We start from the raw sequence: 22,991 nt of genomic DNA on the forward strand, positions 1-22,991 counted from the left end.
AGCTTAATTCTTAACCAGGGATACACTCCCCAGTAGCATCCATGCCTCTCAACTGTAGCAAGTTATAAGATACAATTGACCACTCTTTTTAGCCTCTCTGTCCCACACAAACCTACTATTCTCGCACTGAAACTGTACCAAAGAATTTCTATTCAATGTCATTAGGCTTCCTCTATACCCATACTGACTGAGGTTAGCACTTTTTTCACACCATTTTGAGAAGGTACTTGTACCTTTGACCAAGTGATCCCACGCTATCTGAGATCAGGGTCTGGAGTTTCTCAAAGAAACATGTAGCAGTTTTTGCCTTCACTAAGGCAATGGTTACCACTGCCAACGGACTGAAATGCAGCAATGTTTATTTGACATGGATAATAAAAATCAAGCCAATACAAAGGTGAAGCAGAATAAAACCTAATAGTATGGATACCGAGTCACAGCCTAACTAGCCAGGCCATATATTCTGGGGACAATCTATTGCTCAAGTAGGATTCAAAGTCTTACATCTTAGCAAAGTCTGTCCTCCTTTCCAATGCCATGCTAGTACAATAGGTTGCAGCACCTTTTCCCCCATGTTCAGTCTCTCTCTTCTAACAGCACAGACCTCCAATAAACATCCTTCTATATTTAACACTAACACAAGTTCTCCAAGTTACACTTTGGGATGTAATGAGCATATCAATATTTGGTCATATCAAAAAGAGTTCTTTAAACTCTACCAATTGCCACTGTTACCTTATGCAGCATCTGACCAACATCTCCTTTTTGTGAAGAGTTTAGTTTCAAATGTCATTTATGTCTCACCTCGGCCTAAATTGCCAAACTCTCTGACTTTTTATACACACAGTTAAACAACTGGCTATTATTTATATATCAAATCATCAGATGCACAGGTATATAAATTATTGACATCAGAAATATTGAATGAGGAAAGAGATTATAGAAAATTTTATTCACACTAGAGAAAAGCATTAATATAAACTACATCCTCATGGTAATGCTTTTCTTCACTGTTACATCTTTGAGTGTTGGAGAGTTGGGAGCTACAAAAAAAAAGATTTCTTAATTCCCACCAGGACCAGTAGAAATCCTCATAGTTGAATTAGACAGGGGCTAGAAGTGGAACTTTTTAAACACTCTTTCCTCACTATTGTTGGTTTAGGTAAAAAGGAACCTAGATTTAAAAAAAAAAATCAGACCACATTTTGGCTTTTCAAAACCAAAATCTAAACTGATATGTTTTTTTAAATGCTCATTGACTCTTCTGGAACAATAAATATAAGATCACAAAGTTTTGGACAGTTAAATCTCAAGGGAGAAGTATAGAAATTAGGTCAGGGCATAGAACTGATCATGTACAAAGGGCCTACTTCAGCTCTTACAGCTCAGAATGTATTTCTGAAGAATTTACAATTAAATCTCCCAATGAGTTCATCAGCATCAAGCATTTTTAAATGGGCTTTTTTTTGTGTAAGCCTCATCTTTTTTTTTCACAGATCCCTTTAGTGATAAAAATATTGAATTCTGAGGTATGAAATTTGACTAACTTCTACATTTTATCACAGCTTAAGGTATGGGCTACTTTAAATTCACTAAGATGACAACTACCAATTTATATAACAGAACAGCATTAAAAGGAGGATGTCAGCTCATGTGAACTTTCAAAATAAATGTCTGAACAAACTGTGCACTTTTTAAAAAAGCTTTAAAAGCTTTTGTTCACCAGTTACCAACATTTTGAAAGACAGACAGACTCCAAAATGATTTCTTCTTTCTTTGTGAAATATAATTTAGTTGTTTTTACAAAGACTGGCCCGTTGACCAATTAGTTTATCAATATAGTAAATACATTAGGAGTTCACTCAGACTATATAACAAAATTTCCATAATTATGTTAGCTTTTCACATTTAGAAGCATGTGCTGTTTTATGCAAATCAAATCAGGTGACTGACTCAGTTTTCTTGTGAATACTCTACATCAGTGGTTCTCAAAGCCAGTCCGCCGCTCGTTCAGGGAAAGCCCCTGGCGGGCCGGGCCAGTTTGTTTACCTGCCATGTCCTCAGGTTCAGCCGATCGTGGCTCCCACTGGCCGCGGTTCGCTGTTCCAGGCCAATGGGGGCTGCGGGAACGGCGGCCTGTACATCCCTCAGCCCGCGCCACTTCCCGCAGCCCCCATTGGCCTGGAACAGCGAACTGTGGCCAGTGAGAGCCACAATCTGTGGCCAGTGGGAGCCGCAGTCAGCCAAGCCGGCAGACTTTGAGAACCACTGCTCTACATTGTTTTATAATTGCGAGGGTTTTTATAATACTCAGTTACAAACATTAATTCTTCATTGCAATATTTTTTGGTACTTACCACTGAAAGAAATGCTGAAGAGTCCTGGTTCCATACATGATACATCAACAAATATAGAAATTGGACAGACTCATCATCCACTAATTTTGTCTTTTCATAAGTAAGAGAATGCAATTCAATTCCGGGGGGGGGGGGGAGAATCAATCCTAGCTGATGTTCTCTCTGAGTGTTTCCTCTAGGGCTCCATTCTGTGAGGCACGGAGTGCTTCTGGTAAGGAGTTGATGAACCCCCATTCCCCGTTAAGTCAATGGCATTTGAGGCACTCACAGCACAGAAGGATCAAGCACTTAGGCCCCAATCGTGCCTAAGTGCACAGGAGTCCAACAACGTAGAACAGTTTGCAGGATAGGGGCCTTGATTTGCAATGCCTAATGGATGCTCTTTAATGTTGTTTTTTTAAAATGTGCGTAAGACTTTATATACTAAGATCTATTATACCATTATATATTTGCATAGTCTCTAAATGCTATGGTATCAGAATATAACTTCCATTAATGTTGAAGGGAGATTTGTGCATAGGTTGAATCTAGTGGATGGTCCTTAGTTTTTATTTAATAATAATACTTAGCACTTAAATAGTGTTTTTAAGTCTTCAAAGAGCTTTATAGTCTAACTCATTAATCTTCATTACCCTTTTGTGATTGAGGAAGGTAAGCATGACCAACCCCATTTTATAGATGGGGAAAATGAGGAAAACAGCTTCAATGATGTGGACCAGGTCATGTCCTTTTGTACCGTTCTAGTTCTGGACAGAAAATCACAAGGAAAATGACATCCACTATTTATTCTGCCATTCTATACTTGAGTGTATTTTCAAAATGGCAGCCAAATTGTTAGTATTTTTCTCTGTCCACTAAGAACTGTGCTCTAGGTTGTCCACTGTGACTTGTCCAGTACTTACTAGATAAACTTGAGGAAATTAATATTGTTTTATATATTACGATACATGATAACTATCTTAAAATTAGAGTCAATTCCATTGGCATGTTAATGGAGCATTCTTTAAAAAGAGACTAATAAAACATTATGTGAACCATTGTACAGACACCTCCTGTTCAATTATACACCTTTGTTGGAAATGGGGAAACCTTTTTTAGGAAATGTAAGTCAGAATGCAAGCAAAACACCAACAGGCAGAAATAATGAGTAAAAAGACAGGCCTATCTTATAGCATTACTGTGTAGGACTTTCATAGACTCTAGAGACCCTCAAATATAAAAGATATGTAGATTGAACAGTACTTTTTAGAAGATTAAAGGAAAGAAAAAAGGGGGGAGGATGGCAAGACACAGAGTTACTTGCTGGACTATGTCTCAGTGAGGGGAGTGATATGACACACAGACTTTCAGAGGGAAGCTGAAACTCAGAGGTAACAAGCTGGGAGAAGGCCCAATAGCCTTCAGGTGAGGAACTTTTTACTGTGAAGCACTGTGAAGTAGAGTCACTCTCTACTTTGTAACAAAGGCTCTATCCTATTTTTTGTTATCATATCTGACCAGATGTGTTTACTTTCAATTGTCATTTGATAGTTTTCTCTTTGTAGTCTACCCCAGGACAAATATGTTTTGCTTTTGTTTAAGATAATTGGAACTGACTGCATATGCTCTTCCATTGAGGACAACTGCTGATAGGCATCCCACAGAGGCTCCCCACTTGACTTCTGACCTTAACAGAGCAGGAGCAGCAGCAAAGTTACTGTTTGGCCATTTGATCAAAGGTCAGGAAATTGTGAGGGAGCTGACAGTGTGAGCCTGAGGAGAGCTGAAACATCAAAGAGGCAAGAGGCCTGGTTACAGGTGCCCTTTGGGAGATGTGTTTCTTTGTTGTTCTACCTGCTCGCATTTTTCATGGACCTGATCCAACACCCATTTAAGTCAATGAGAGTCTTCCTAGTGACATCACTGGGCTTTGGATCAGGCCTCCTAGGCACAAATCAGATCAAAATTTGATCTCAAGAGAGCTGCAATACCTAGTCTCAATGGGGTGAGACAAGAACAGAATTCTCATTTTTTCAGGGCTTTAAACAAAACCCTGAATTTCTCTCTCTCTCACACACACACACACACACACACACACACACACACACACACACACACACACACAGTAAGATAGAACTCCAATCACAGAAGTATATGCTCTATGTAACAAGTAAATCAGTGTTTAAAGAATAAGAAAGCAAGACAATTGCTGCAGACGGTAAAAGGATCACGTAACACCTTCTACCCTGTACTGAGACACAGATGATTCAGCTGAGCGAGGAAGCATACAAAGGCCATTATTCAGATAAGAAGCACATAATTCATATATTACACTCACCAGGCTCTAATCTAGCAATGTTGACTCACCTCATTACTTTACTTACCTTCTCTCACTTAGATAATTTCTTTAATAAATATAGGGAGACTGTAGAAGAGAGCAGACTTTCCTGACCCAGCTGCCATTGTTAAAAGTTTACCATTCAGTTTCTAAGAACATACGAATGGCCACACTGGGTCAGACCAAAGGTCCGCCTAGCCCAGTATCCTGTCTTCTGACAGTGGCCAATGCCAGGTGCCCCAGAGGGAATGAACGGAACAGGTAATCATCAAGTGATCCATCCCCTGTCACCCATTCCCAATTTCTGGCAAACAGAGGCTAGGGACATCATTGCTGCCCACCTTTGATGGATCTATCCTCCATGAATGTATCTAGTTTTTTTTTTTAACTCTGTTATAGTCTTGGCCTTCACAACATTCTCTGGCAAGGAGTTCCAGAGGTTGACTGTGATTTGTGTGGAAAAAATACTTTGTTTGTTTTAAACCTGCTGCCTATTAATTTCATTTGGTGACCCCTAGTTCTTGTGTTATGAGAAGGGGTAAATAACCCTTCCTTAATTATTTTCTCCACAGCAGTCATGATTTTATAGACCTCTATCATATCCCCCATTAGTTGTCTCTTTTCCAAGCTGAAAAGTCCCAGTCTTATTAATCTCTCCTCATATGGCAGCCATCCCATACCCCTAATCATTTTTGTTGCCTTTTTCTAATTCCAATATATCTTTTTTGAGATGGACTCACTTAGATCACTACTGTATATGATGGATGGGGACAGATTTTATATGCACATGTGGGCTAATCCTCAGAGATGCTGATCACTCACATCCTCCATTTAAGTTATAAGAGCTTTATAGATCTCGGCAATTCGGGGGCGGGGGGAATTAAGTCACTAATAGATATGAATTATATAGAACAATGTGTAAACTGTCCTTTATGTAAGGATTAAAATGTATCAGAACAGAAAAGTTAACTACTAATTCTAATTAAGTTCTTTCTTAGAGACGTAGTGTCACAGGATGCACCACTCACCACCAGACTGGTGTCTCTTCCTGGTACTCTGGAGATTTGCTCAAGGCCAACACCCTCCATCCACAGTTGGCACACCATCACTCTGTCCGCCTGCAGCTCCTCCCACAGCCTCAGGAACCACAGCATACTCTTCATGGCTCAGCCCCCCAGCCACATAGCTGTCAGTGTTCCCCACTCCTGCAGGAGGTTTAGCTCCTCAATACTCATAGGCACTCTTCCCTCTCACTGCCTCTGTGCCACTCAACCACTGACTGGTAGGGGAACCTGGGCCCACCCTCTTTTCCAGATTCCAGCCCAGGGACCCTCAGCTCAGCAATCTGGATCTTCTTTCTCTGGTCTCACTGCTCTATCCCTGGGCTTCTTCCTACTGCTGGTTCCCCTTGTCTTCCTGGGCCTACCAGTTCCCAAAAGCCTCCTCCCTTTTCCCAGGGAGTGACTGTCATCTGCAGTCTCCACTCACTCCTCTCTTTCTCCTGGAAATGTCTGCCTTTTTCTAGCAGCCCCCTTCTCTTTTCAGCTCTTGAGCTTTATAGGCCCCGCCTATTCCTGCCCAGGTGAGCCTCCTTAATCTGCTGCCTATTGGGTTAATTGGCTCATCTGGGTAAGTGTGGGATAGTCACCCCATCACACACAGCATATTCAATGAAATGTTTTATTTTGTCCTGATCCAATGTTAATATTCTTCACCATTCAGATGAATACCCTGCAGCCCACATCAATACAAGAACATTCCCATAGTAACTGAGAGATGTGTATTGTTGTTTGTTTTTTTATTAAACTCACTTTCTTTCAGAATTCTGACTTTTCCAGCACACAAATGCTGAGTCTCAGATAAAGAAATTCCTGTAATGTACACAGAACAAAGCCTCACCTTCAAATTCTTTTAAACTTCTAAACCTCTTTAAGGCAAACAGCCATGAGTGAGAGACCTAGTCTACACTAGAGCTAGGTTGATGTAAGGCAGCTTACATCAACCTAACTCTGTAAACAGCTACACTAAAATGTCGCTCCCACCAATGTAACTCACCCACTCCACCTCCACAAGAGGCGTAGCACTTGAATCGATGTAGTTAGGTTGACTCAGTGTCGGTGGAGACACTGCTTTGCTTACATTGATTGTTGCTGCCTTTCAGAACCTATCCCAGGTTAAATCAGTTAAATCAGTGCAAGCGCTCCTAGTGAGGATATGCACTGCCAGGGTTGTAGTGTGGATATGCAAAAGCAAATTAAGTACTGTGATGGCTGTATGTCAACATAACTTAGGCTGACTTAATTTTGTAGTGTAGACTTGCCCTGAGAAGTTTCAAGCTAATGATGGGAGGGAAAAGAGTGGGTGGATGGAAGCAGCACCTGCTTACTAATGCAAAAGCTTTGTTTTACCACTCAGAGAACACATGTTCAATTACCTACCTAGGAGCCCCTGGGCACTCCAGCAATTTCAGAATACAGAGAAGAGCTTTTGCCTGATGTTTACATAAGTGTGACCACATCTATAATAGAGGTAATCACTCTTCATGGAGGCAGCCTTAAGTCCTAATAGTATTAGTGAAAAACTATACTTTCTCTGGAGACTTCATTAGCATGAGCTTTCACTATACTTGAGCTCTCCTGAGAAGTCATTTAAACACTGTGTTAAGAGTAAAGAACATGAAAGTTGCTCTTACTGAACTTTTTAAATTTGCTCTTCCCAGAGAAGAAAAAATCACTTGTCAGATATTTAAAAACCACTAACCTTGTGCAGAAGTCCCTTCTTTAAAACCTAGACAATGTTCTATTATAGCCTGTGTTTGATGACGGGGGAAGTGAAAGGATTAGCTTTTCTATTCTGAACATCTAATGTAAATATTTGATTGTGCTAACACTTCAGCAAAAAATATTTTTACGAAACCTTCACATTTTCCTAACACTGCATTTTGCCTTCAGGAACACTCTTAATCTAACAAAGGCTATAGTTTACAGAATACAATTGTGACAGCCTGGACATTGCAGGTACAGTAAAAGCACATTTGATATCACACAAACAAGCCCATATTTAACATAATTTATATTAGTGAATGTGACCCAGAGACCACTTCATGCCAAATGGCAGAGGGAACAAGGGGTACATGGGGTTTTACAGGGATCCCTGGGTCAGAAATATGCATAATCCTTCACCAAAAGTTGGCACTTGAGGTCCCTAGAGAGAACTAGTAGCCCACTGGTTATCATAATCATTGCAAAATGTATGTACAGATAATATTTAAGGAGTTATTTATGTATGCTAAAAAACTATCTTCTTAAAGCCTTAGGGTATGTCTACAGTATGAAATTACTCCGATTTTACAGAAGTCAATTTTTGGGACAGATTGTATAAAGTCGAGTACATGAGTCCCCACTAAGCACATTAATTCGGTGTTGTGCGTCCATAGTACCATGGCAAGCGTCAACTTTCAGAGCAGTGCACTGTGGTAGCTATCCCACAGTTCCTGCAGTCCCCACTGCCCATTGGGTTGAGCTCCCAATGCCTGATGGGGCCAAAAATTTGTCACAGGTGGTTATGGGTAAATGTCATCAGTCAACCCTCCCCTCCATGAAAGCAACAGCTGACACTAATTTTGTGCCCTTTTCCCTGGATTGCCCGAGCAGATGCCAGAGCACAGCAAGCATGGAGCCCGTTCAACCTTTTTTCACTGTCACCGTATCTCTACTGCATGCTGCTGACAAGAGTAATGAGGACATGGACACAGACTTATCTCAAAGTGCGGGCCCCAGCAATGTGGACATCATGGTGTTAATGGGGCAGGTTCATGCCGTGGAATGCCGATTCTGGGCCCAGGAAACAAGCACAGACTGGTGGGACCGCATAGTGTTGCAGGTCTGGGATGATTCCCAGTGACTCCAAAACTTTCGCATGCGTAAGGGCACTTTCATGGAACTTTGTGACTTGCTTTCCCCTGCCCTGAACCGCAAGAATACCAAGATGAGGGCAGCCCTCACAGTTCACAAGCAAGTGGCGATAGCCCTCTGGAAGCTTGCAATGCCAGACAGTCGGGAATCAATTTGGAGTGGGCAAATCTACTGTGGGGGTTGCTGTTATGCAAGTAGCTAACGCAATCACTGAGCTCCTGCTATCAAATGTAATGACTCTGGGAAATGTGCAGGTCATAGTAGATGGCTTTGCTGCAATGGGATTCCCTAACTGTGGTGGGGTGATGGACGGAACTCATATCCCTATCTTGGCACTGGACCACCAAGGCAGCCAGTACATAAACTAAAAGGGGTACTTTTCAATGGTGCTGCAAGCACTGGTGGATCACAAGGGACGTTTCACAACATCAACGTGGGATGGCCGGTAAAGGTACATGACGCTCGTGTCTTCAGGAACTCTGGTCTGTTTAAATGGCTGCAGGAAGGGATTTACTTCCAAGACCAGAAAATAACTGTTGGGGATGTTGAAATGCCTATAGTTATCCTTGGGGACCCAGCCTACCCCTTAATACCCTGGTTCATGAAGACGTACACAGGCACCCTGGACTGTAGTAAGGAGCTGTTCAATTGTAGGCTGAGCAAGTGCAGAATGGTGGTAGAGTGTGCATTTGGATGTTTGAAGGGTCGCTGGCGCAGTTTACTGACTCACTGAGACCTCAGCTAAACCAGTATTCCCATTGTTATTGCCGCTTGCTGTGTGCTCCACAATGTCTGTGAGAGTAAAGGGGAGACGTTTATGGCAGGGTGGAAGGTTGAGGCAAATCGTCTGGTGGCCGATTGCACGCAGCCAGACACCAGGGCAATTAGAAGAGCACATCAGGAAGCCCTGCACATCAGAGAAGCTTTGAAAACCAGTTTCATGACTGGCCAGGGTATCATGTGACAGTTCTATTTGTTTCTCCTTGATGAAAACCCACCCCCGCCTTGGTTGACTTTAAAATTCCCTGTAAGAAAACCGCCCTCCCTCCTTCGATCACAGATTGGAAATAAAGTCACTATCGTTTAAAAACCATGTATTCTTTATTAATTGATTATAAAAATAGGGAGATAACTCACAAGGTAGCCCGGGTGGGGTGGGGGATGAGGGATAGAAGAGGCAACTTCAATACTTGTTGAATGACAGCCTTCTGTCCTCTGGGCTGGAGTGGTTGGGTGCCTTGAGCCTCCTCCCCACACCCCCGTGTTCTTGGGCATCTGGGTGAGGAGGCGGCTATGGAACATGGAGAGGAGGGAGGCTGGTTAAACAGGGGCTGCAGCGGCAGTCTCTCCAGCTGACGTCCCCTGAACCTCCACCAGACGCCGCATCGTGTCCGTTTGTTCCCACACTAGCCTCAGCGTTGCTTCGTGCATCTTCTGATCTTCCTGCCACCACCTCTCCTCATGTTCACTGGCCACTTTCCTGTCCTGTGCTATTGTGTCCCTCCAGCCCTTTCTGCTGAGCTCTTTCTGTGCAGGTGGCCTGCATGAGCTCAGAGAACATTTCATTGCACGTGCATTTTTTTCGCCACCTTATCTGAGAGCCTTTGGGATGGAGGAGGGAGGCTTAAAATATTTGAAGCTGCAGGAGGAAAAAAAAGAGAGAAGTATTTAAAGAGATACATTTTACAGTGAACAACACTATTCACATTTAATAGCACATGTGATTTTGGTACAAGGTCATTTTTTGCATCTTATATTGAGTGCCTGCGACTTTGGTGTTTAGACATCAAACACTCCAGGCAACAGAATTCGGCTTCCAGACGGCCATGGTAAGCTATAGTCTTTCAGCTTCTGCAACCTTCATATCAGCAGTGCTCTCCTTTCCCATACCAAGCAAAGCCCATTGAGTTGTCCATTTAGGGCTGTGGTTTTTGTGTTAACGCGCAGCAGCAGCAACCAAACTAATCCTCCCCCCCATCCTTTTCTCTGGGATGACCGCTTTAACCCTCCCCCCACGGCACCGTGTGGCTGGTATCAGGGAAGATCCCTGATAGCCAAATGGGAACAGCTCAGTACCAATGCCCCCCCCACACACACACACACCGCTTGGCTAACAGCGGGGAGGATTTCTTTTCAGCCACAGGCAAACAGCCCAGTAGGAATGGCCACCTATGAATGTCCCCTTACTTAAATTCACGTATTTCAACCAGATTACCATGAATGATATCACTTTCCTGAGGATAACACAGAGAGATAAAGAACGGATGTTGCTTAAATGCCAGCAAACACCAGGACCATACGCTGCCAGGCTTGGTCATGCAATGATACCAGATTACTTGCTACTAGCAGGGTGTGGTAAAGTGTTCTACCATGGAGGACGGAATAAGGCTGCTCTCCCCAGAAACTTTCTGCAAAGGCTTTTAGAGTACCTCCAGGAGAGCTTCATGGAGATGTCCCTGGAGGATTTCTGCTCCATCCCCAGACACATTAACAGACTTTTCCAGTAGCTGTACTGGCCACGAATGCATCCCAAGTCCTCAGGGCAAATTAATCATTAAAAATGCTTGCTTTTAAACCTTGTTTTATATTTACATTTTTAAATATACCAGTACTTCAATTTAGCCTCTAATTTTACAGGTGTCATTTTCACACTCACCAGTGGTCCCTTCTACGGCTTCATGGTCCGGGATACCACCTTGGGAGGATTGGGAGGGTATTTCAGTCAGGGTGAGGAAAAGATCCTGGCTGTTGGGGAGAATGGTGTGCTCTGTGGTCTCCTCAACCTCGTCCTCCTCCTCCTCCTCATTTTCCCCGTCCGCAAAATCCTCAAGCATGGTGACTGAGAGTACCCCATCATCGGAGTCCACGGACAGGGGTGAGGTAGTGGTGGCGGCCCCCCCTAGAATTGCCTGCAGCTTAGCGTAGAAGTGGCATGTCTGCAGCTCTGTCTTGGAACATCCATTTGATTCTTTGGCTTTCTGGTACGCTTATCTAAGTTCCTTAAGTTTCATGTGGCACTGTGTTGAGTCCCTGTTGTGGCCTCTGTCCATCATGGCCTTGGAGATTTTTTCAAATGTTTGGGCATTCCGTCTTTTGGAACAGAGTTCTGATAGCACGAATTCATCTCCCCATACAGCGATCAGATCCAGTAGCTCCCATACGGTCCATGCTGGTGCTCTTTTTTGATTCTCGGACTGCATGGTTACCTGTGCTGATCAGCTTTCCACGCTGGGCAAACAGGAAATGAAATTCAAAAGTTCGCGGGGCTTTTCCTGTCTACCTGGCCAGTGCATCTGAGTTCAGATTGCTGTCCAGAGTGGTCACAGTGGTGCACTATGGAATAGCTCCCAGAGGCCAATACTATTGAATTGCATCCATACTAACCCTAATTCGAACCAGCAATGTCAATTTCAGCACTACTGCCCTCATCAGGGAGGAGTACAGAAATCAATTTTAAGAGCCCTTTATGTCGACAAAAATGGCTTAGTTGTGTGGACGGGTGCAGGGTTAATTCAATGTAATGCTGCTAAATTTGACCTAAACTCACAGTGTAGACCAGGCCTTAGAGTTAAGGTGGATCACCAGGAGGTGACATACCTCAGAAATGTTCCTTTCAGGCAGGAGGTAGCAGATAACTATCTGCCTGTCTGGTCATGTGTGTATTGTATGCCTCTAAATGGAGGCCTATTTTCATACTAAGTCAGGGGCAGAATGAAAGACTGAAATCTACAACAGAGAAAATTTACAGGTTGAAACACACAGCAGGAGGGTGTCCTGTTCATGAATAAATTACGAATTATTGTTCTGGCATATCCTAGAGTGCAAGGAAATACACAAAATCCTTCACCTAGGAGGCAAGCTGACAGAGTACAGGTGTCATGAAAGGAGGGTCACAGCCAACCTGGCTGTTAAGCACTGCAAGGATTTGGGGTGGGCAATACTCTAAGACATGATAAAATCTTGTCAATTAAGTTTAGGTTCCAGATTAAGTTTATATGTAACCGTTTGTTTCTAGTACTTCTTCCATTACTCGAGTCTTTGCACTTTGTTAAATAAATGTATTCTTATTTCATTGTAAACAGACCTAAGTGCAGTGTGAGTTAACTTAAGCAGAGCGGTGATCTGAGGTGGAGCTGGTAAGCTGGCGTGTACTGCTTCTTTGCGAGCAGCAGATAGGTGAATACTGTGAGTGTCCAGTGGATCGGGGAGATGCAGGCTCAAGAGATGGGGTGTACCAATCACTAACCTGTAGAGTGGCAGCAGGCCCTACGAGGCCTAGAGAGAAGTGTTTGTGTTGCCTGTGGCCAGTAAAGTTGGGAAGACCCAAACTAAGGATACACACAAGGCTCCCTCATGCTAAGGGCAGATGGTAACGAGGTGCATCACAACTCTGGATACCCCTGGAAAACATCACAGTAAACTCTATAGAGCAGGGGCTGTCATTTACTAACCCTTTGTACAGTGTCTCTCTAGCACAATGGGGCCCCACCTGGTTGAGATACCTAAGTGATATGGCAATATAAAATGTTAAATATCAAATATTATTAAAAGTTCTATCATCTATCTTCATTTACTCTAGAGAGAAAGAATCCCTCCCCTCATTTTTTATATTTCAGCCACATCTGACAATTGTAATCTAGTAGTAGGACAGCAATTTTGCAGAGGACTAGCACTGAATTTATACTCCAGCAAACTGGATCTTCTCTGGAGAAAAATCCATCATGTTTTACAGAGAAAAAATTGGTAATGGAAGAGCCAGAGTTCCAGGATTGTGGACTCTAGTCACCAGCCCGAGACTCTGCTTCAGGAATGGAGTTATGTTCCAAGGTCTAACCAGGGCTCCTGGAGATGCAATAAATAGCTAATCTTAGGTGCCAACTCAGCTTCTGTAGATGTTCAGTCTATATGTATGACCTGGTGAGAGAAGAGCGGGCAGGCTAAAATGTGGGCAGGCTTACTCTGAGTAGTTCCTGCAAATTACAGATGAAAATTTCTTTTGGTTCCAGTTATTTTTGCTTCTTTTATTTAACAGTTCCAAAAACTAAATGTGGTGCAACAAAATATTATTTTGTTTATCTGAATTTATTTAAAAACAAACACCTATCCACAGATTTGCAGGCACAAGTACAGTACATTTATTTACAGTAACTCGCAAGAAGGACCAATGTCCTTCATCCCCCTACATGGGAGTAATCTGAATATGGGACAATATGACTGGATAAGTGACTAATTGTCCAAGGCCAAATAATGAACCAGGAATAGAATTTAGGTGGTCCTTGCTCCTATTCACTCTAGAAACTGTACTGAACTGCTTTCTAATATTATACGCTACATTTTTAAATATACCAGTACTTCAATTTAGCCTCTAATTTTACAGGTGTCATTTTGTACTGTATTTAACTGAAAGAAAATGTGAGAGGCTTTATCAGCCTACCTGATTTGTGGGAGTGAACATGCTGATATCTAATTCTTATAATTGTGCACAAAAATAATTGCACAGACAAAAGCAGCTTTCAAAATGAGAACTAACATTATAGTTGGCACTAGGAATAAAACTAAATAAATACAAGTAACAAAAATTAATTTCTGTAAACCCTCAAAACAAGAAGCGATTTAAAAGCCAAACAACAACAGTGTTGGGAGATACTCATCTTATTTTTTGTTGCATTTCTTCCACCAAATAGGACTTTCACTGTATGTCATATATTAGTTGCTGGAAGAAATGGTATTAGAAATTCAGCACTATTTACAGCAATAATCAGTGTGTATTTTATTCCTCAACCCCTGAGCTGTTCCTCCAGCCAGAATGGCACAGAAGTTTTATAAGGCAGACTCAAAATCATTTAGCTTAGGGCTTGTCTTTACTGCATGCTAAATCGGTGCTGCTGCAATCAATTTAGCAGGGTCGATTTAGCAGATCAGGTGAAGACACAATACATTGATGTGAGCACTCTGTCGACTTCAGTAATCCAGCTCAATGAGAGGCAGAAAAGTTATATTGGTGGGAAAGCATCTCCTGCTGCATAGCCAGGGCCGGCTCCAGACCCCAGCGCGCCAAGCGCACGCTTGGGGCGGCGTCCCGCGGGAGGGCAGCAGGCGGCTCCAGTGGACCTCCCGCAGATGTGCCTGGTCCCAGTGGACCTCCCGCAGGGTCCGCTGGTCCCGCGGCTCTGGTGGAGCATCCGCAGGCATGGCTCAGGGATTCACAATTCCCTCTCTGTTCCTCCCTTAATCCAGGATACAGAGGGGGCATAGATTTGCTGTTGGCACAGGTAAGCAGCAAATACCATCCCACTGGATCAGAGAGGTGTGACCCACATGGCCAGCACATCCCTCGGCCCGCGCTGCTTCCTGCAGCCCCACTGGCCTGCAGCAGTGAACCGCAGCCAGTGGGAGCCAAGATCAGTCGAACCTGCAGACGCGGCAGGTAAACAAACCAGCCTGGCCCACCAGGGGCTTTCCCTAAACAAGCAGCAGACCGGCTTTGAGAACCACTAGTGTAACTTACATTGACTTAAGTGTAGACAAAGCAGAGAAGCCTTCAACATACCATCTATATCCTGGATGAAAATGAACTACTATAAGATTGTTTAAAATCTGATCATATCATCTGCCAGCTCAGTACAAAGCTATTTCACAGCTGGTTAAGTCCTAGGGACCATAAATACATCCCTAAGATATTGCCAGGCAATATCCAGCCTTTACTGTGTACCACTGAGGAAACCCCAGCTGAGTTCTAAATGCTATTTTCAGAGCTACATGCCCGATCAAAAGCCCAATTTCTATATATATTCTTCCCCCTTTCTCCTGCTGCCTTTCCTGCTCAGCTCTAAACTACTATGAGCAGTCACTGGACACAGGAATCCTTTCCACAACAACATACCTTTTAAGTTCTCCAAATAGTTACGGACCTAATCCCAGAATTCCTCTTCAATGGAAACTCCCATTGACGTCAGTAGGAGTTTTAGCTGAGCATGGACTGTACGATTCAGCCTTGTTAACTGTACTTACTAATTGCTTATAATATGTGCACAGCACAGTACATATTGCCAAAGAACCAAAGCTAGATTGTTGCAAAGGACGAAGACTATAATTATAGGCTCATTTTAATGTTAATCTTTCTTGGTTCATAAAGCAATATTAAAACACACTTATTAATGCGGATAAAATATTTCACATCTGCTAAAGGCTGCAATTCTGTCTGAGCAGATATGATTTAGTGAAGAAATCCTAAATATCCACAGGCCCTATTTCCCTACCACAGGACTGAATACTGATAGCAAAGAGAGCTTAAGCTGCACTTAAATGATGCATTGGCTCCATGCAGAGAGGTGAATTTCATGATGGTGTGATATGAAGATTTCATTGGAACTCATTTAGTATCAGCTGAATAACTCAATCATGGCTTTACCCCTTTTAAGCAATATGGTCATCGCAAGTTCATTCAGTACCACATCATCAGGTATTCTCTGTAACGTATATGAATATACGCATATACAAATATATTCCAAATGAAACCTTTCTAGCAAGCATATAAGTGGTTTCCTTTTCTGAACTTTCATTATGTCACAGCAAATATTTATATCTCTGTCTCAAACTCATTCACATCCAAGTGTTCCACCACAGCCACAACCTATGTTCCCAGCATGCAAACTAAGATTTACTTCCTCTTTGATTTCAGCCATACACATTTTCAGTATGCAGTTCCTTATCTTATCCAATAAGTTCCATCATATCAACACTGCTAAATGATTTGAATTCACAAATAATGTAAAATGATATAGCGCTCTAGCAGGGCTATATGGTGGCACAAATTAACTCTTTATGTCTCTGTGCAGACTTGGATCTGGATGCTTAGGCAAAACCAGATGTTATGTACCCATTATTCCTCTCCCCTCACTCCTGGAGCAGATGGGCAAGGAGTGGGAAGGGAAGGAGTGGCACCTTGGCTCTGCATCCCCAATACACTGGCCAGCAGAGATAGGATACAGAGGGGGCAGAGATTTGCTGTTGGCACAGGTAAGCAGCAAATACCATCCCACTGGATTAAGGGAGGAACAGAGAGGGAATTGTGAATCCCTGAGCCATGATTTCTCCCCTGGGATTCTCCTAAGGCAACGCAGCAACATGCCACACCCTGCTGTGGGCTGTGTCTTTGTAGCATGATCTGGTACTGAATTACAAGTGTCCATCAGATCATTGAGGAAAGATCTGTAGTCACATCCAGAGACACTTCCTTTGCATATGCTCAGCACTCACCATGTTTGACAAGCTAGGTGGAACAACCCTGATTGATGGTGAACTCAGATGTCTTCGCTAGCATCAGTCTGCCCAAGTTCCATTTTCAGAATCTACTCTTGATGTATGCATTTTAGATTCATTCGTGCTTGATTTAAAAGGAAGTCATCTGCTTTAGTTCATAAAAACATTGACTTACTTCTTTTATACCTTCTTCTAAGTAGTGAATGCAGAGTATCTGTACTGTACTAAATAACCAGATAACTGTCAGAGGATCCAACTAGTTAAAAAGGAGGAAAAAATTTGGCTACATCTATCTAAGTACAAGAAGATGAAACAGAACAAATGGTTATGTGTGTGCATATTCTTCTTATAGCCCACTCAAAATAGTTTTAATAAGTGGGCCTGATTCTCCCCTCATTATTGTAACACTAGTGTCAGAGGAGAATAAGGTCAAGTTTACTTTGGTTATTTAGTGAACAAACACAGATGTTAATATTTAAATCATTTTTAATGCATTTTAAGAAAAGGTTAATGCACTTTTGGTGCAGATCCATATTTTTTAAAAATGGCCTCTATTATATATGAAAAATAATTTACTATAGATCATACAGAGAGAGAGAGAGAGAGAGAGAGAGAGAGAGAGAGAGAGAAGGCAAGTTCAGATGACATATATTCTACTATATTAAAGAAATTAGCAAATAAACTTACTATCCCAGTGATACTCAGACCTCTGTGGTTCTGAAGCCAAATTAGTGATCAACATTACCCAAAAGAGCCAGGAGTAGGGTGAATTTATTGTTGCATTTTACTTTAGTACTATATATATATGTATATATGTGTATATGTATATATATGTGTATACATATATACACATACATACATATACATACATACATAGTACTATATATTCATATTTAAACAGTATGACAGGGGAAACCTTTCATTTATATATTATTCTCACAGCAAAATGACTAACCAAGTATTATGTTATCAACTACAATTATCATGACAGAAATCTTAATGTTATTTAAAGCATGCTTACTCAGAATTATGGGTTATCCATACTTCAAATGATGATACTTCCAGTGCTGCAAAATGAGATTCAGCTTTCAAAAACCCAAGCTGATACATCTGACAAAAAATACTCCAAACACAAGTACTGACTCGGAGGGGGAAGTATGGAAGGCAGTAATGATAACAGAAATGATGATAGCAGAGACTAAATAAAAGGGATTACCTTTTAAAAGTCAACATTTATCTGCAGTTATTACACAGTGGCAAATGAGATACCAGAGTTATTTCCTATTCAAAATATAGGGAAATGTTATGTTCTCATAAATAACACTGAGCAGTAACTGTTGATGAATGTTGACTTTCTGACCACAGTAAATAAGAGATAACAAAACAGTTAGTCCAACTTTGGCCACCCATCCACGGAAGTATCAAATCAAGTAAGTAATAGGCCCCCTCTGCACCTGGAACATGGTGTTCATTTCTTGGAATCTCATTTTTATGATAATTCTGGCAAACTGGAGTGCTAAAATGACTACTGGGGACAGGAGGCATAACCAAACTGTACAAATCTTTGATGACACTGAACTCAAAGGAAGGGAAGATTGAGCATAATAAAAAAAGTAGCATAACTAGGAGTGATGGGATGAAATTAACAAGAGGAAAACTTAAACAGGAAAGATTTTTAAAAGAAAGCTATTAGCTTGTTGAGTAATCTTCAAGAGAGGTTTCTTCATCTGTTTAAAGCTAGACTGTACCAAACATTATTTGACCAGCTGTGTTTAGTAAGCAAATTGATTTGTGTTTTCACAAATAAATTGTCATGTTTGGTTTGCTATGATCCTTGGAGGGTCATTTGATTAGTTGTCCAAATACTCATTGCTAACCACCACATACTCATGAAAACACAAATTCAAGTAGTTTCACAAATTTTAGCACAAATGTTCATTTATCCAAATATTTATGCTGCAAGGGTTTTGTTTCTTTGTTTATTTGTGTGTGCTTAGTGTTGGTCTCCCATTTAATAATCCAGGGAATAGAATACCACCATATGATTTAGACGACTATTCACAAAACATCAGTATTGAACACCAAACAGTAGAAGCAATCAGTTCACAAATACCCTGTAGGATGAAAATCACTGAGCACAACAATTTACTTTTGAATGGTATATATAGGGCCTAGAATGGGCTAGTACCTATTGGGCATGCCTGCATTTATTTCATGCCGCCTTCTTGTTCTCCAGAATCTAAGCTTACTTTTTTTAAAAAAAGAAAATGTCTAGCAGAGAGATCCTCCGAAACATGACCTGAATCTCACTGATGTTATGACCTCTGCCTACATTTGCAAAAACTGAAACAATAAGTCTAAGAGGTGTGACCTGCCCTATTCATTTCAATGGGTGCTAACTCCATTGCCCCATACTAATACTTTAAAAATATACATTGTTAACTATTTCTCTGTTCCTCAAATCATGTTAAAAAAGGAGGGTGGGGCAGCTGGAAAAAGGTTCCAGTTAGGAAGATCTTCACAATCTACTCTGTGACAGCTCATTGTGCCATGGGTGAGAGAGTTGGAAAGTTACTGTCATTTTTTTGCCCTCTCCATCCACCCTCATCAAGGATTCATACCCAAGGAGACTCAGCCAAGAGGAGCCAAAAAGGGCCCTTGAGTCCCATCAAGGAGAAGCCAAACCCAGAGAGACCTGCAGAGTCCCTGGGTGTATTTGGGTCCCAGTGAGGGCAAGCCATGCCCAAGGAGCATAGAAAGCATGCATAATAATATTTTGAACATCTCCACCATCTACTATAGGAAGTATCTCTTGTGGGCAGAGATTACAATAATACAAATAGCTTCGCTTTTTAATAACTGATCCCTGAGCACAAACATTTATGAAAATCAGACTTGCTCATGAATGATTCATTAACCAAACGTGGGGTTCAAATCTTGTTTGAAATAGATAATTATACTAGTCTATCAATAAATGGACATTAGGGGACATTTTCGTACTGACAGGCAGATAACTAGATGACCTAACAGGTCTTTTCTATGTTTGGATTCTATGGTTCACATCAATATCTTTCTTTGAGTTTGTCTGGATTTCTTAAAGATCATTTCTGTTTTTATAGCACATCAGAGTAAAACAGCATAACCTGCATGAACTTATAACTGCTGGGACATGATTAAACTTAATTAAACTGGATTGGTATGCATATTCCAACCTACATGGAATAGAAAGCATAAGATTAAAACTTTCATTTTTATGGTGCACTAAAGGATTGGGTTTTGGAAATTACTTGCATCTTTCTAGGAGTGTTTTAATTTAGGTTTTTTGGTTTTTTTAAATCAGTTATGATGCAGCATTTCATAATCAACAGATTATAGACAGACACTGTAGTGAATTATTTCACCATTTCAAAAGGGATATTAGCAATTCTAATTAAAAAACTGGATCAGCTTGAACCCCAAGGTATCTGCAATGAACAGAAGTAAACAAGAAATAATCCTTATTTTATCTCTGCTTTTGGGATTTCTGATCTGCTCAAACACTTCATCAAGATTTTTTTGTTAGCAGCAAAAGGCTTTGAAGACATAAACAAGTCAAGACACAGATCTTCATATTCCAAGTGCCTACACTGATACTGCTAAACTCAAAAGGGAATTTATTCTCTGCTCGGATTGTTGGAACAATTAGCATTGTCTACAGACTGAAAATTGAGTTAGTAGGGATGGCTGGAAAATAAAAATTCTGCATTGGAATGAAATCTAGACCTTTTGAAATTTTTCACAAGAACAACCACTCGCACAAAAGAGACAGATACTTAACAGCCCAGTGATTAGGCAACACATCTAGGATGTAGGAGATCCAGGTTTAAGTCCATGCTTGGGTTCATTTGGAATAGGACTCAAATGTGTGTCTCCCAGATGAGTAGGAGCTTCTCTCTCTCTCTGCTTTTTACCAGAATTTCAATTGTAGAGCTGAGAAATCTTCTGTTTTCACAAAAAGTTGCAGTTTCCACAAATCAGCATTTCTGACAAAAAATACTTTGTTGAAAAATTCCTGACCATCTGTAAGAGTTAAAACCGTCTTAGAATTACCAAGGTCTATTATTTTTATTATATTTTAAAATAAATCTATGGGAACTGAATGTGTCTATAGATACTGGATATACAGTACAGTGTATTGTAGCTCATTTACATGCCAGTTGCATGTTAGGTGACCAGAAGAATAAATGGATTTTGCATGTTTTCTTATTCCTTCTTTTTAGAAAAACTCTTATTTTCTGTCCAGAAGCCAGGGTGGTGGTGGTGGTGGTGTTTTAAACATTTGTGGGAGGGAACCATCATAACTGATCCAGGGAAAGTTTCTCTTACTGCAGTTACTTTGTTACCATTAGAAAGGAGAGGAAATTTATGTTAACATTTGAACATTTTCTACTTGAACAATAGACCAAGATATAAAGAAATCTCTTTCAATCACAGATAGCTGAAATTTTAAGATATATTTTATCCCATTTTCCAGGATTGTTGTTTGCATAAAAAATGCATGTTGATTTAATCTATATAGCATCACTGTTCATGACACAATAGTTCTGGACTTCTAGGATCAAATGTATTGTTCAGAGATTTATTTTAATTAATGTTATTGTATTATATTCAAATAAAGCAGAACAAATAATATTTCTTGTTTACTTTCCCATATTTACATAACTGAAAACTGACTAATTTCAGAACTAAATTTGGTAAAGGATTAGAACATAATAGCTTTGGAGCACTTCTGACCATTTTTGCATGGGGAAATGTATTATATCTGATTGAGAAAGAATCTAAGGTACTTATGACCCTTATTAATCTAATATCCAAGCATCTCAAAACCTTTAATGAATATAGCCTCACAGCACCCTTCCTCAGATAGGAAAAGACTGCTAGTCCTACTTTACTGATGAGGCACTGAAGCACAAAAAGACTCTAAGTGACTTGCCCAAAGTCACCCAGAAAGTCTAGGGTGCCTTGAACCCAGGTATTCAGAGTCCCTGGCTAGCCCCCTAAACACTGGACCATTAGCACCTATTTTAGAACCAACTGAGTCACCCTTCCCCACTGCTTGAAGGGTAACTTTTTTCATGCCACCTTTCAAAAGAATTTTTAATTATATGAACCCAGCCTACATGTGTGCTAGCGCCTAAAAGGATGGTAATAACTGTTGCAATCTTTTGATTCAATGATCTGTGAACCATGATGGATTTAGGCAATAATCAGTTGTCTGGAAAATCCACTTTTTAGTGAAAGAATAGAGAATCTGAGCCATTAGGTGAATAAAATATATGTTGTTAACGCTACATGAGCAGGCAAGTAGTATTCCCCTCCCTCTAGTAAACTGTAACACTTTATTTCAAACGATTGTTTCCTGTGCTCTCAATTTCCATATACATTTATTGATTTCCTGGGTATGCTGTTGACTCAAGAGCTGCACCCATTCACTACAGCTTTTAGAGATTTTGTTTTAATGGTAACTAGGGCTATATAACATACTTCCTTAAAGCACTTTGTCACAGAATGTATCTGCTTAGGATATTGATTTTTTTTATTTATTTCTTTTAATAAAGAAACAATTGACTAAAAACCTGTGGTGCCCTTTTCCTACTCTAAGGCCTGTGGGAAGTTCTATTCGAAATAGGGTCTCAGCTCCCAGAGTCAGCCTGATGTAGACTTGTGAAAATCTTACTGTTATTTCAGCGTGAGGAGGGAGCTGTCCGTGGGCACGTTTTAGAGCCAAGAGAATAATTCCCGCAAATGCCATTTAGGCCACGGAATAATCCTGGCAGCGGAGTTTGTGGGATTTTTACAGATATCGAATGAAAAGAGTCAAATAGAAAGCACGTGGCTGGCTGTGAACACAAGAGTGCACCGCTCTGAGCCCCTTCTCAGCCTTCCGGGATCAGCAGAAAGCATCTAATCAGCGATGGGGGAAGAGGAGGGGTATCAGGTCCTCTCCTCCGATGTAAATTATCCGGTAGCACAACACAATCTGGGACCACACCAGCAGGCAACAGTACTCCCCGGGTCCCTTCCCAGCACTTACCTGGCTGCCTGCCTTCCAGGCTAGGGAAGGAAGCATCTGTCCTCCGGCTCCGGCGGAGCTCAGTGCCT

At 41.2% G+C, this 22,991-nt stretch overlaps 1 protein-coding gene across 4 annotated transcripts in view; it reads right to left on the minus strand.

Annotated features, from left to right (window-relative positions):
* Positions 1 to 22,991, minus strand: part of PKIB (cAMP-dependent protein kinase inhibitor beta) — a 91,534-nt gene that overhangs the window by 63,698 nt on the left and 4,845 nt on the right. Inside the window, exon 1 of one of the 4 annotated variants that reach the window (XM_039531554.1) lies at positions 22,924 to 22,965. The exons of 2 other annotated variants lie outside the window; for them this stretch is intronic. The gene's annotated coding sequence lies outside the window, so the exon portion shown is untranslated. Of the gene's footprint in view, positions 1 to 5,702; positions 6,185 to 22,923; positions 22,966 to 22,991 lie in introns of those variants that run through there. One more of the 4 variants, XM_039531550.1, reaches the window with a different exon arrangement.

Source organism: Mauremys reevesii, linkage group 3 (assembly GCF_016161935.1).
Source record: "Mauremys reevesii isolate NIE-2019 linkage group 3, ASM1616193v1, whole genome shotgun sequence".
In the NCBI taxonomy this organism is placed as follows: domain Eukaryota; kingdom Metazoa; phylum Chordata; order Testudines; family Geoemydidae; genus Mauremys; species Mauremys reevesii.